The sequence below is a fragment of the Pseudorasbora parva genome, chromosome 8 (assembly GCF_024679245.1).
Source record: "Pseudorasbora parva isolate DD20220531a chromosome 8, ASM2467924v1, whole genome shotgun sequence".
Taxonomy (NCBI): Eukaryota; Metazoa; Chordata; class Actinopteri; order Cypriniformes; family Gobionidae; genus Pseudorasbora; species Pseudorasbora parva.
The window spans coordinates 32,682,906-32,698,219 of record NC_090179.1 but is presented as its reverse complement, the minus strand read 5'-3'; the positions used below and the strand labels follow the sequence as shown (position 1 = coordinate 32,698,219).

The 15,314-nt window shown below is 40.6% G+C and overlaps 1 protein-coding gene across 1 annotated transcript in view; it reads right to left on the bottom strand.

Moving 5' to 3' along the window:
- The window catches only part of arhgap35a (Rho GTPase activating protein 35a), a 95,092-nt gene that overhangs the window by 33,203 nt on the left and 46,575 nt on the right, over positions 1 to 15,314 (bottom strand). The window lies entirely within an intron of this gene.

The following is a 15,314-nucleotide window of genomic DNA, read 5'->3' as shown; positions in this document are numbered from 1 at the left end:
TCAGAAGGGTATCTGGACAACCACTGGATTACCTGTACTCGTCACTGCCCTGAAGCGTGAATATCAGCCGTTTAAATTTCAACTGACAGTTGAACCGTCTCGTTCTTCAACGAGTAACGTTAATAACTTGATACGCGGATACGTATTTCTTTTAATTTAGCCTAACTCAGCTGATACGTAAATATTCATAAATAATAGGATAAACAATAGGCCTATATAAAAAGTATAATGTCTGAAAATAAAAAAATTACCACAAAACATGCTAAATGGGTATAATCTATATCTAGCATAAAAAAATAGGTTGTCAGAATGCCGAACGTTGCCTGGTACATCTTACAATTCTACATTGTTACAATGTTGCGAGCACGTCGACAGCAACGTTTCCATAGTAGAAATGCAACGTGCCACAGACATTGCCACAACGTAAACGTGTTTGCTGGGAAACTAAAAAAGAAGTGTGTGTCTGTGTGTGTGTGTGTGTGTTGTCTCAAAGCAGTTGGGAAAAAAAACTGATTGTCAGAGTGAGAGTCAGAAAAAATTGTTTGGGTCTACGCCAAGGACAGGCACTAAAGAAGAGGTACCACAGACCTCCATATCCCAGATCAACAGCAGCACCTGGGAGGCAAGACTAGGCAAATGTGCTGACGACAGCTATTAAAGCATTACATCTAGGGATCACAAGTGACACATGATTGCAGTTACAGATGCCACTGTCACAGTCCAGGCCAAATGTAATGATTCTGCTGTGGCGAAATAGCTTCTGTATACCGGGTTACCAATTTTTAAAACTGCATCAGAATGTCTGACATTTCATATCTGATTAGAAACGGGTATCAAAGTTTAAGCCTTAGCATGTTGTTCAACATCAACAAACAGAAAAGTGAAGAATGCGGAATTTCCCAGAAAAAAAGGTCTTGTACTTCTTAGGGTTATTGTACTTCTCTGCTATAGTAAAAACAAGGAGGAGTGCCACTCAGCAATGTAGTGCAATGGGTGTGACAGCGTAACGTTTGTTTAAACATTGACCAGCTCCCATCTCATTTACCATATTTAAACAGTAAATATTACATGTGCACTGCTCAAGACTCAGGTATCTCACAGAACCTCTAAAGATCATTCAAGGCCATTATTCATTGAAAATATATATTTTTCAATTTATTATCGGTAAACATATATTAAATAACCTAACCAAAATTGACCATCCGGCAGAAACCTTGTATCTCAATATTTCATCTTTTTTTCATAAATCATTACTATTTGTCACCCTTTACGTCTGTCTGTGGGTTTTGCAAATATATAAATATATAAATATATAAATATATAAATATATAAATATATATATATATATATAAAAATCTATTAAAAGTATTAAAAAGACCATGTGACTAAACACTGTAACCTCATAACTCCACTTAATCTTAATCTTGAATAATCCATTTAATATTGAATAAAGTGCTACATATATTTTGCTTGTTTGTGATGCAAGGGTAAATAAAGAACCGGTTCTTTAAATAAGTACAGCATTTTCTTTACTCAAGAAACAATATATATAAAAGGCAAATTTGAACGTATTTAAGGAGAATTGTCTTAGGGTGTGTTCACACTTGGTCCTTTTCAGGTGTCTAAGCGGTCCGCATGATTTTTTGCCCATATGTGAACACTCCTAATGATCTCAGACCCCTTTAAAGCGAACCGAGCCGAGGCCATCACGAGAGGTGGTCTAGGTACGGTTCGATCTCAGACCCCTTTAAAGCGAACCGAGCCGAGGCCATCACAAGAGGTGGTCTGGGTACGGTTCGATCTCAGACCCCTTTAAAGCGAACCGAGCCGAGGCCATCACGAGAGGTGCTCTGGGTACGGTTCGATCTTAGACCCCTTTAAAGCGAACCGAGCCGAGGCCATCACGAGAGGTGCTCTGGGTACGGTTCGATCTTAGACCCCTTTAAAGCGAACCGAGCCGAGGCCATCACAAGAGGTGGTCTGGGTACGGTTCGATCTTAGACCCCTTTAAAGCGAACCGAGCCGAGGCCATCACGAGAGGTGCTCTGGGTACGGTTCGATCTTAGACCCCTTTAAAGCGAACCGAGCCGAGGCCATCACGAGAGGTGGTCTGGGTACAGTTCGATCTCAGACCCCTTTAAAGCGAACCGAGGCGAGGCCATCACAAGAGGTAGTCTGGGTACGGTTTGATATCATCTTGTGGGACGGTTCGCTAATAACACGCAGTCTGAACACAAAGCGCTCTGGGCTTACTTGATTTTTCTGTTCGCAAGTTCCAGTGTAGTTTGGTCATCAAATGCCTCCGTACAAATCAGCTGTTCATCATGTCTGCTGCTTCTGGCAAATGTCTACAAATTATTTGTTCACAACTTAGACTTGTTTATTGCAATTTCAACCGCTTCCGAGCTGTGTGAGAGATACGCATCTGCGCGCTTTGCCAGTTTAAAATGTTGTTACGAGCGCCTAAGCGCATGCACAGAAGCCAGCTGTCACTGCGCGTGTACTACAAAACGGAATCTTTAGCATCTACTGCATTTATTTTAAAGTGTCAAAAACACAAGTTTCATATGAACAGGTAGTTTTGTCTTAAGTGAATGTAAACATCTGCATTACTAGCCTAATATCAGAATCAGTGGAGTACACAGTGAAGAATATGCAGTATTTTTTTAAATGTGATTATTCCATTCTACATTTAGAAATAGCCTACCTATATTTTAGGTATTGAAAAAAAAGGGGAAAAAACAAACAATGAGGAACAAACAATGTAAGTGAATGGGATAAAATGTTGAAGGCCATAGGGTCAGCCATCAAACACTGAACTGGACTAGATCCCAAAAGCACCAGTCTGAACACAAAGGGGTCTGAAACCACATACCAACTAAAGTGGACCAAAAAGGATCTGAGTCCTCTTTAAGGTACAGGGACAGTGTGACCGTAACGAGAACTGAGTCCTTTTTCACTTGGTTCACCTCTTGGTCCACCTAAAGGAGTCTGAGTTAGGTTATTTTAAAGAGGACCCAAGTGTGAAAACACCCTTAGCCTAGCATTTGTTATAGACATTACTGTCATAAATAGCTTCTGTGTAGCACTTCATCTTTTATAACTTAAGATTTTGGTCAAATCAAACTAAACCAAAAATATCTATAATACCTAACTTTAGAACATGTAAGTTGATGAAAACGTGGTGATGAACTTACTACCTCAAACCTATGTCTGACATTGACTGGCCAAAAAACACAACACCATTTAAATTTTGGTACAGTATTAAAATTATATAATAACACAAAAGTGTCTGACCATATACAGACACAATATCAACTTTTACAACACAGTGTTTACTAATTTCCACTTCCTGAAAACGCTCTAATACTGCCATTAAATCATGATAACTTACATTAAAATATTTTAGTGTAATGTAATAAAGTAAAAAATAATACACTGCAGGACAGTAACAAAAAGTATTTTGCTTTCAGTCATTATATTCATCCAACGGAATGAGGCTTCAATTGTTCTCTTTTTGTACTCTTCTGAAGCCAATCATAATCATGATGAGGACACCAGATGTGGTTATCAGTTAGTAAGCTACAAGGGAGTTATTATATCATTCATGTTGATAGAGGGCAGGTAATCATATAATCATGCTGAAAAACATGTTGCCATAAGAGGGACCCCATGGTGTAGCAAGATGTAACAATGACGAAGAAAAGATATGAGAATGCATTTTGAAGCTTGAAAATTCCTTTTACCAGATACTAGAGATTTTATACAGATCAGCAATGACACATACACATGCAAAACCAGGTGGTGACTCCTGGCTTCTGGGACAAAAGGAAAAAAAATATATTAAGAAAAAAAGATTAATTGCATCTATTCTGTTGGGTCACTAACATGACAAGTGATGCCATGCTTTCTGGTTCAAGACCAATTGTGAAAGTCATTAGTCTAATTAAGGAAGTGCTCATTATTCCTCTGCTCTTTAGGACCTGGCTCTCTGAAATACTCACTTTGCTGCCAGCGCAAGATCCACATCTGATTTGTCCCAGCTGTGTATTTCTATGTATTGCTTTGTCTTTTCACATTCAGCATGCTATTAGTGCTATGAACGAGATAAAATTACAACAGCTAAAGATGAGAGCCAATTCAGTCTGTGTTTTTCCACTGTTGTGCTAGTGCAGCAACAAACAAATCAATGACATCACAAACAGATGGGATACAAAATCAACTAATAAAAATTCAAGCACTTCAAGCAGACATTGAAGCACTAAATAACTGTACTCGTCAATGCTCAGTTCAAAACACTTGTCGTCAAACAACTGCTCTGGTCTTCAAATTTGGCAATAATTACAATTTATAACAGAAAAGGAAGCCAATGTGAAAATGTTCACATGCAAGATGGATTTGGCTACCATAACAACACAAATGTGATACTGTTCTTGCTACTTGAAAGTCAAAAAAAAGTCACTGAGTTTCAGATGCCAAAGCTTAGAATTTATTGGTTGAGACAACAAAGGGTCAGAACATCTAACCCTCTCATTCGAAACTTCTCATTCTTATACAGTCTTATAACTTTACTCAACCAAATGAGAATTCATTGGCTTATCTTTCATTTTTATTAACCTCAGTTTAATGAATTCCTTATCTTTATTGGCTTCTTTTATATAGTTTAGCACTGCATTTGGTCTATTTTATGAAGAAAATCTAGCAGCTTATCATTATGCAGGAGCAAGCTCATGGCGAGTTCAATTGAAATGAGACATACAGTGTGAATCACAGAGGCCTAATATAATAGTTGAATTCATATAATTGTGCAGGCTATTCTATAAACATCTCAAAATGTCTAAACAGTGTGAAATTAAAAACGAGTGCTTCTAAGCGGTCTTCTGAAAGAATTAAAAAATGAAACAACATCTCCTACAATCTTATAGAGACAAAATTATTGCAAAAGAGTGCAAAAATTGTGATTCACTATGCTCTAACATTATGTATGCAAAAGGCAAAGGCAGATGTTCCAGAATCCACCAATCAGAGCTGAGAATACAATCATATATATGGCCATGTTTAGATAAGACATGGTCCATCAAGCCAAAGCTAGGCTAGCATGTAGCCTGCAGGCTTGAGGACTTCACCCTATCTGCTGGGACACAGTCACTAATAGATGAGGGTCATGTCTGGACTTGTCCTCAAACATGGCCTATATAATGAGTAGAAGCGTGAAAAAAGGAGAAGGGGGTCTGGCTTGCAGGCGTAAGAAAGATCATCTGAGAGATAGTCGCTAACTAAACCAAAAACAACATGTAGTGGCAAAGTTTGCACTTGCTCTTAATGGTGGGTTGCCGCTTACTAAATGAGACGGGAAACAATAAGGGATCAGGACATTTTGAAGCTCCTTTAAAGGAGTAGTTTAGTCTTTTAAGGGACAGTAAAGGTTTAAACTCCACAGGTTTCCTGAGCTTTAGGTTATTGTTAAAAATAGATCACATTCCTCCGGCCTTGGGCCTGACTTGCACAAAAGCTAAGAATACTGATAAAATGGCAGGAGCCAAACTGATCACAGGGAGGAATCCATACACTAAGGTCTAAGGGATATGCTGTGAAGCTTTGAAGGACTATCTGATCTTAAAGTTACGGTTGCATCAGATAAGAACATGCTGTTTTAAGAGAAGTGACAAGATATTTGCACAGTATGCCTTTTTGATTTTCGAGTGCTTCAAAGCCTCACTGACTTTTGATATGTAAGCATGACTAAGATGACAATGAAAATACAGGCTAGAGTGTTGGATGAAGCCAACACGTCTCTCTCAGAAAAAAAGGCCATTTTGGCTGACTGTTTAAGTCCCATCACCCTCCAATAATGAACAACTCCTTAGTCAACACAATCAAACTAGAGAACAATAATACAGCGCTTCTGAATGGGTCTTAGGACAGTAAAATGCAGCAGACAAAAGCAATTTCAAAGACTATAATTAATACCAACAGGAATGAAAACTACAATTTGTTTCCTGTCAAACTACTTTGAAGAAGCCTGTCTAAACAGACAGTCACACACATAATCAGGCTGGCAAGCTGTAAACATCCACTTACACACTCTCACAGATCAATTGGTCTTTTATTTTCCCTTCAAAAGAAGCAAAGATTGAAAACATTTCTGAACATCAGTAAATCAAAGATGTATTGTTTGGGTATTGAAGACATGGTTATTGTTGAGAGAGTATTACCATGCAAGAATAATGTGCTGGTGTGTGTATTATCCCTAATGACGTACCACGGCACTAAAATTGAGGAGAAATATTGTTCCAGCATCAGATTTATATGAAAAAGCATTTCACTCCTCTAGGGTGTTATCTTTACTGTAGCCACACAGCATAGAAAATGAGAGATCATTCATACGGTGTCCCAAAGGGCTGGTAACCAGGACCTTTCCATTTCTGGCCTGTCCTCATCAATGGCACATTTTATAAAATAATTATATCCGACAGAGCTGGTGATAGTGACAAAGCAAGGCGAGAGCGGAGTTTAGTTTGACTGATGCACCTCGCAAACCATTCCTCCAACTGAATCAGCACTAGTATCATCGTAAGAGCAGATAGTCTACTCGTCCAGTTCCCCTCACCCTGATTCCTCTCGAGACCTGGACTCCATTAGAGCACTGCCTGGGGCCCTGAGGAACAGAGCCTTTGCACGGACAACACTTCCTGCTTGGGGAGAGAGCCTAATGCTGCAGTGGAGAGAGCAAGAGAGATTCGTACAGGATAGGAGGACGAACAAAGGAGAATGGAGATGTGTAAAATATTTAGCTAGAATGACCATGGAGGGGGAGAGACTGTATTCTCCATATCCAGAACAGAAAGGCTAAAGTAAATGTTCCCACACTGCTATAAAATGGTTGATCCAATAGGCATAATTCACACCGACCAGGATGTCAGAAGGCAAAAAGACATGTCCTACATACAGACGTGCTCAAATTTGTTGGTACCCTTATAGGTCATTGAAATAATGCTTTATTCCTCCTGAAAAGTTATGAAATTAAAAGCTATTTTATCATGTATACTGCCTTTGGTGTGTCATAGAATAAAGCAGAGAGCTGTGAAATTAGATGAATTATTGCTTATTCTACAAAAATATTCTAAAATGGCCTGGACACATTTGTTGGTACCTTTAAAACAATATAATAAATAATTGGATTATAGTGATATTTCAAGCTAATTAGTTCATTTAATTAGTGTCACACATGCCTCCAATCTTGCAATCAATCATTCAGTCGATTTAAATTGAGAAATGTAGTCACTGTGCTGTTTGGTATCATTGTGTGCACCATACTGAACATGGACCTGAGAAAGCAAAGGAGAGAGTTGTCTGAGGAGCTCAGAAAGAAAATATTATACAAGCATGGCAAAGGCTACAAGACCATCTCTAAGCAGCTTGATGTGCCTGTGACAACAGTTGCAAATATTATTAATAAGTTTAAGGTCCATGGAACTGTAGCCAACCAGGATGACTGGTTGCCAAAGAGATACAAGCTGAACTCCAAGGTGAAAGTATGTCAGTTTCTGATCGTACCATCCATTGCTTTTTGAGCAAAAATGGGATCCATGGAAGAAGACCCAGGAGGACTCTACTTTAAAAGATTAACATAAAAAAAAAGCCAGACTGGAATTTGCTAAAATGCATATTGACAAGCCACAATCCTTCTGGGAGAATGTCCTTTGGACCGATGAGTCAAAACTCGAGCTTGTTGGCAAGTCAAATCAACTATGTTCATAGACGAAAAGTACAAGCTTTCAAAGAAAAAACACCATACCTACCCTGAAACACGGAGGAGGCTTGGTTATGTTTTGGTGCTGCTTTGTTGGGTGTCTTGAATCTGTGCAGGGCACAATAAAATCTCAAGACCATCAAGGCATTCCAGAGCGAAACGTACTGCCCAGTGTCAGAAAGCTCTGTCTCATTCCCCTTTTCCACCAAAATGAACCGGGTGCTAGTTCGGAGCCAGTGCTAGTACCAGTTCATAGTTGGTTCGACTTGAGAGCTTTTTAAGAAATGTTTGCTTTTCCAAATGCTAAGAGCCACAACTGAGCCAGGTCTTACGTCATACCAGAGTCCTGCATGGGTCCATCCCAGACCCGTTGATATTTGCCCGTTACCCGATCTGTGCCCACAATAAATCACACACGCTAAAATCATTCCCGTTGAAATGCTTAATTTTTTTATCTTGCACCTCTCAACATCACAACAGCATTATGAATGGGCTAAAGAAACAGGCTAAAGTGCCTTTAAAGACTCGTTGGCAACAATTTTATATACTCCACTCACCAACTGTTCTTTTACTTTATTCAAGCACGCCCCATCTGGGCTACGACAGGCATCAACAAACGTTGCAGTGGTGGTGAAGTGATGGTCAAATGGCATATTGTTGTTGCGTGTATGTGAAATGGTAGTTTGGACATAGAAATTGTAATACAGTATGTTCGGGGGGAAGAAGGAGGACCGAATCGTTTTAATCGTTTTTCGAGAACCAGCGAACATTTAAGACTTAACCAAACAAAATGCAAGTAACACGGGCAGCCTCTGGTTTATTAACACATAATAAACCATAAACACAACTTAACGTTAAAACCAGGTCTGGTGATCTCTCGTCGTTTATTTATGTTGCTCGTCCTTATATGCCTCCGAGCTCCCTCATAAGAGGACTCGAGACCGGTGTGGCTCGAAGATGACGCTCATTAGCCATCACGCCCCAGTCTCTCTTTCTTTCTCCTCCACCTCACCAAAGAATTGCACATATTTTTCATCCGCGCTTCTACCCGCCCGCATGGAATTAATTATCCGCCCGCATCCCCGCCGGTGTATTTTATAAATGTCACAGTCCACCCGTTTTAGCCACTTTTATGTCCGCGGGTACTCGACCCGTTGCAGGACTCTACTGCTAGCGGCCGCGGGAAACACAAACACACCAGGCATGTTCTATCTAATACATCGCCCGCTGAGCAGACCAATCAGCATTATTGTACCGCATTCAAAATAATTTGTATAGACGGTGAATACAAACAAGCAGCAACTTTTGGCTCCATTAGCTGCTATTTAAAAAATGGCAGATCTCAAGTTTGTGTTCATCTTGATGACCCCGCCCCCAGCGCCTGACGTAATCGGTTCTTACTTCTAGCCCAGCAATGTTTTAGTGCTACTTAAGAACCACTTTTCCTGGCTCGGAGCTGATGCTTTGGGTGTGGAAACACAAAGAACCGATTTGAAACTGGGCTCTGGCTCCGATTTAGCACCAGCACTGCCTTGGTGGAAAAGGGGTATCAGTCGTAGGTCATGGATCCTTTAACAAGACAATGACCCAAAACACACAGCTAAGCGCTCCCAAGAATGGATGAGAACAAAACATTGGACTATTCTGAAGTGGCCTTCTATGAGTCCTGATCTGAATCCAATCGAACATCTATGGAAAGAGCTGAAACTTGCATAATGGAGAAGGCACCCATCAAACCTGAGACAGCTGGAGCAGTTGCTCAGAAAGAGTGGGCCAAACTACCTGTCAACAGGTGCATAAGTCAATTTGAGAGCTACAGAAAAAGTTTGATTGCAGTGATTGCCTCTTAACACTAGAAGTCCCAGAGAGCAGCCATTTGGCTTTTCTACCTATAAAACCCGCAGGACAGCCGATGGGCTGGAAGGCTTTAGGCTAATATCCTTAATCAGCTGTGAACAGTTGCTTTTGTTATGTAAACAATGTGGGGCCATGCTGAGCCACTTCAGGGAAACTTGAATCTTAGGGAGCCATCTTAGGGAGAAATCAACACACATGTGTTTTTTTTTCCTTTGTTGCTGAGATTTATTGATAAAAATAGTACAAAATAAAATAAAGAAACCAACCAACCAAAGAAACCAATAAAGAAACCAACCATTTCATACAACACGATTATTTACCATCCAGCTAGGTTCATCATTGATTACCCCTTCAAAGTCGGTCAGAAAGCTTGGAGTAATCTTTGATGACCAGCTGTCCTTCAAAGACCACATCTCAAAGGCAGCTCGGTCATGCAGGTATGCATTGCACAACATCAGGAAAATCAGACGGTTCCTTACGGAGCATGCAACACAGCTTCTTGTCCAAGCCCTGGTCATTTCTAGACTAGACTATTGCAATGCGCTTCTGGCTGGACTTCCATCTTGTGCAATCAAACTGCTGCAAATGATCCAGAACACTGCGGCACGTCTTGTCTTCAATGAGCCCAAAAGGGCTCATGTCACACCTCTATTCATCTCTGCATTGGCTACCACTCGCTGCCCGGATCAAATTCAAAGCTCTGACTCTTGCTTATGGATCTTCCACAAGCTCAGCACCCGCATACTTCGACTCACTCCTACGAGTCTACACACCCACCAGAAGCCTTCGCTAAGCTAATGAGAGGAGGCTTGTGGTACCATCACAGAGAGGCATGAAATCCCTCTCCAGGACTTTTTCTTTCATTGTTCCTGGTTGGTGGAACGATCTTCCGTCCTCCATACGCACGACAGAATCACTCGCTTCAGTCAAAAGACAGGTAAAAACTCATCTCTTCCATGAGCACTTAATCTTACATAAAAAAATAAATAAAAAAAACCCTCCCCTCTATTTCTCTTTTCTTATTCCCTTCTCTGGTTTTTGCTACTCTGAGCGGTATACAAATCTTGGTATTTAGGGCACGTTTTGTGTTTTCTTTGCCTCTTCTTGACGGATCGCTTCCTGTACTCCGAGTTGTAAGTCGCTTTGGATAAAAGCGTCTGCTAAATGCATAAATGTAAATGTAAACCATTTGTACACATATTTACAAATAATATTAAAAAGTGAGTGAGTCCGTTCAAGCAATCACTCACAATCCTGGCACTGCCATGGTATCTCCCATCTGCATTTCCCACGTGTATCTGTAGCAGTGAACACATCGCGCAGTGGCATGATTGTTCTTGCATTGGTGTTTGACCTGACACATGGCTCTTTTTCCAGGGCTAGGTGTGGAGGGTTGTGTCCGAAGCAATTGTTCTTTTCTTGCCTTCTTCGCACACATATGAGAGTTAGCCAACTCTCTTGCAAGCTCCACCAGGAAGTCCACCCATCTTTCCGACCTTCTGGTGCATGCTTGATACAGCACATGTGCATTCAGTGCTGCCATGTCAATCATGTTATAGAACACGGCAACTGGTCTGCGCCGTGTCCCTGTGCGGACAGTGTACTCCCGCACAATCTGGTCCATCACATCCACGCGCAATTTGTGGTGTTGTAAAGGGTGAGAGTGTTTGGCTTCCTTTTGGTGGTATCATCAGTCTAAAACACGCTGTGCATGCTGCTAAGAATGTAGACAGTCTTCTTCTGTTTGGCGCATACGCCGTCATACGCCGTCAGCGTAAAATTAGAAACACATAAACATAGAACCACAAAAGACCTTCAAGATACCTGAGTGGTGAATTCATTGCGATCTGTGTGTCTAGCGGATTGAGGTGTTTCCGGGCAAATCTTGTTGACTGTGCCGAGGATGGTGGTTTTCCGGCTAAGAAGTTTATGCGCAAGTGACAGCGATGTGAAGAAATTGCCCGTGGTAACATTTCTGCCCATGCCCATGTGAGACATGGTCAATCAAGTTCTCTGCTTTTAGCAGCCCTCCCTCCCCCACACATACAAACAAGCCACCAGCAACCATTCACACACACACCCCCAACCCCCCTGCAGATTGCTCAGGTAATGACCATATTTACACATGAATTGATGCTAATGATAGCCAAAAGACTAGCCAGTTAGCATCCACTTGGCTAAAGGAGGGTTACAAATCTCTGGGACTTCTAGTGTTAAGGTTATATATTAGGTTAGGGGTCCCATCATTTTTGTCCATGCCATTTTCATTTGTTTTATTATTTACAATATTATGTTGAATAAAAAAGCAAAGTCTGATTTCTATTAAATGTATGTAATTTAATATATAATCATTTAATATAAAATCAGTTTCAAGTTATTTCAGAGAAAATTGTGCAGTCTTCGTTTTTTTGTGGAGGGGTACCAACAAATCTGAGCATGTCTGTATGAATCCCATCAAAAGTAAATGTACCAGTTTGAAATCACATTGCACTACACATTAAGAAAATCACATTGCATAGACAGTGCATTAATTACACCAATACACCACCCACTGGGCAATTTAATATTTGATCATTTTGAAATGGTCTAAACCAGGGGAGCCCAGTCCTGCTCCTGGAGGGCTACCATCCTTCAGATTTTAGCTCCCACCTTAATCAAACATCCGAACCAGATAAACAAGGTCTTCTGGATTACTTAAAAACAACAACCAGGTGTGTTGGAGCAGAGTAGGAATTGAAGTCTGCACGAAGGTAGCCATCCAGGAGCAGGGTTAGCTATCTAAACCAGGGATTTCAAACCTAGAGGCTCCACAGCACTGCATATTTTGGTCATTTCCTTCATTGGGCACATGCAGATTAGGTCATGGTTATTTAACTAATCAGATGAGTTGATGGTTAAATAAAGGGGACATCCAAAATGTGCAGTGCAGAGAAGACTCCAAGAACCACTTTTTAAAACCACTTGTCTAAAACCACTTGTCTAAACCATAATGTTATGGTGGATTAATGAAAGTGGCAATTTACCTTTGGGTCAGTACATGTCATCTGAAAAACTACTGTAGAACCACAAAGGCAGATAAACCAGCAGACTCAAAACTCACACATCATAAAGAACCAGGCCACTGCCAGAGATTATAATCTCATCGTGGCCTGCAAGAGTTTGGATGCAAAACATGTTGGATTACTCTGGATTAATAGAGCACTCACTTGCATCTTCATATTTCCACGATTGATGGCTTTTCAGACATGATATAATGCAGTTAACCACATACACATATACACACAAAAAGCAACCATAAAACCCCTGACCTAGATCCTAACTCTACCGATTTTGCTGTCAAAATCCATCATTGACTAACCACACCAAATATCATCCTCCTCTGCTCAACTTTAAAAATGACCTTCTGGTTGCAGAATGTTGCTTCCTTGTGCTAGAAGCTTGCAATGGCATGGCAAGAAGGGGATTTCTCATTGAAGCTGATCATGACCAATGACAGCTTCCTCTTTTGCTCGCGACACGCAAACACTTTTCTCAACTTCAGACTTGGAACGGAGGTCCGCTTTGGTAAGTGGGGAGAAGAAAATAGAGAGTGTGCGTTTGTCAGAAAGGGAGGGTTGAAGAGAAAGGAAAACAACAAAAATTATCAGTTGAAAGGAAAAAGCATAGGGCAATGAGAAATAGTTGAGGTCAGCTGCTGTACCTCTTTTCCAACACCATGACTCTCTCACGATAAAGACTCTAAATATTTCTCATCAGGGAGCCGTGCGTGATGACAGCTATTAATTCCTCACACCATCAGGCATGGTGGCAGGTTTGACAGCGATAGGGGCTCACTCATTTCAGCCACACACCAACAGAGCGGCCCACACCAACCTCTACAATCCACAACACCTACTGTGCTGCCTTTGCAAAACAGATGACCTTTATTTGAAGGTACCTTCAGGAGTCACTCTTCTAAACATGTTTTTACTCTTCCTACCTTTTGGGACAATTAACAACAGGCCAAACAACTCTGGCAAGGCCAAAGCTAAACTTGAGGATGTTCAAGCAGGTGTTTAAGATAGACAGTGTTGTTTGGGGACTGGTTCTTCTGGGTATATACTATGTGTGGCTTCCCTCACCTTAGAGCAGGAACATGAAACCTTTGTAAGAGGGCACACGTTATGAAAAGCATTGACACTGTGGTAGACCAATAGAGACGTTATTATGATCTGATTCAAAGGCATGTACCCATTTGAGGAAAGGTGGGCAAGTTTAAAATATTACAGCAATAGATACAGTATCTTCTGGCTACAACTGGATTTATGACCGTCTGACGGACATTTCCAAAACTTATCTACTGTAAAAAGTGTCTAAGTGCCTTTAGAGAGATTAATACAATTAAATTGTTTAAGGTTGCCATGTCACTCACTGTACTGTTGGTTTCTAGTAGTAGTTCTAACTCAACTGCTATATCTAACTGTACCAGACAGTGGATCACAATAGCTTCACTGTCTCCACACACACTGAAACAGTCATGTGACAAGTTGATATCTGCTCATCATGGTGCATATGGCCAATATTACCTCAAATCACCAGCTCTCAAATGAAAATTAATCACTTTTGTCAATGCTGGCAGTGTGAATGCCCCCTTAAGGCCACTACACTTTGCTAAAGGTTGAAGTGAGAATCTTTAACCTTTGGCCAATATATCTGAACCAGTAAATCAAGGTCTTCAGGATTACTAAAAAACTGTCAGGTGTGCTGAAGCAGGTTGCAGCTTAAGTGTACAGAGAGGTGACCCTCCAGGAGCTAGATTTTAGACCCAATGACTATACAGTGACTGTCAACAAACAGTTGAGAAACAGATCTTCTAGGGACTAAATAAAATATAAACACTATACTATATGCATTCAAACACTAAATTGTGTACAGACACACCCTCAACACTCGCATAAACAGGCAGGTGTAAATGTACACGACACTACCACACAAAGAGGCAATTGTAATTACACAATGCTTCTTTCCTTCAGGTCTGAACACTCCCTTCCCAGCTGCCAATCTATCCCACTAACAGCAGAGATTTACAGGCTAATTGGCTAGTTAATTGTGCTAAGGCACAGGTGTTGGGGGGTGGTGGGACAAAAAGAGTCGGCCAAGCATTGAAAGTCCTTTGATCATTCTCAAACCATGATACTTTGCTTGAGTGTCTAGTTTTGCTAAAAACCTAATGTTGCATAACTACAGATTAAATCAAATCTCTGTTGAACCTGAATCCATGTTGTAGCACCCTGGTTCACTTTTTGACTAATGAATTTTTATGACTTCTCCATGATCTTTATAGTAGTTCATAATTACTGGATAAGAATTTTAAGAATTGAGAGTGATTCATTGAATCCGGTCTGATTTGTCAACTGGTTTGACTGATTAATTGTAAAGTCTACAGAGCTCCCCTCCCATGACTTCGATTACTATAAGAAATTAATTTCCATGACTTTTCCAGGCTTTGAAAGTCCCTGATATTTTTGCGTTTTCCCTAACCTTGGGTACCCTGTTGGTTCATGTGTAATGATGTATTATATATGTGTTAAGCAAGCATGTGTTATATGTAAACACCATAACCTATGGGACACCAGCACAGAAGGGTTACTTCATTTCAAACAGATGGTTCTTACACACATACGCTACACTTATAACGTACCATCTGCTCTTGCAATGATAGAGT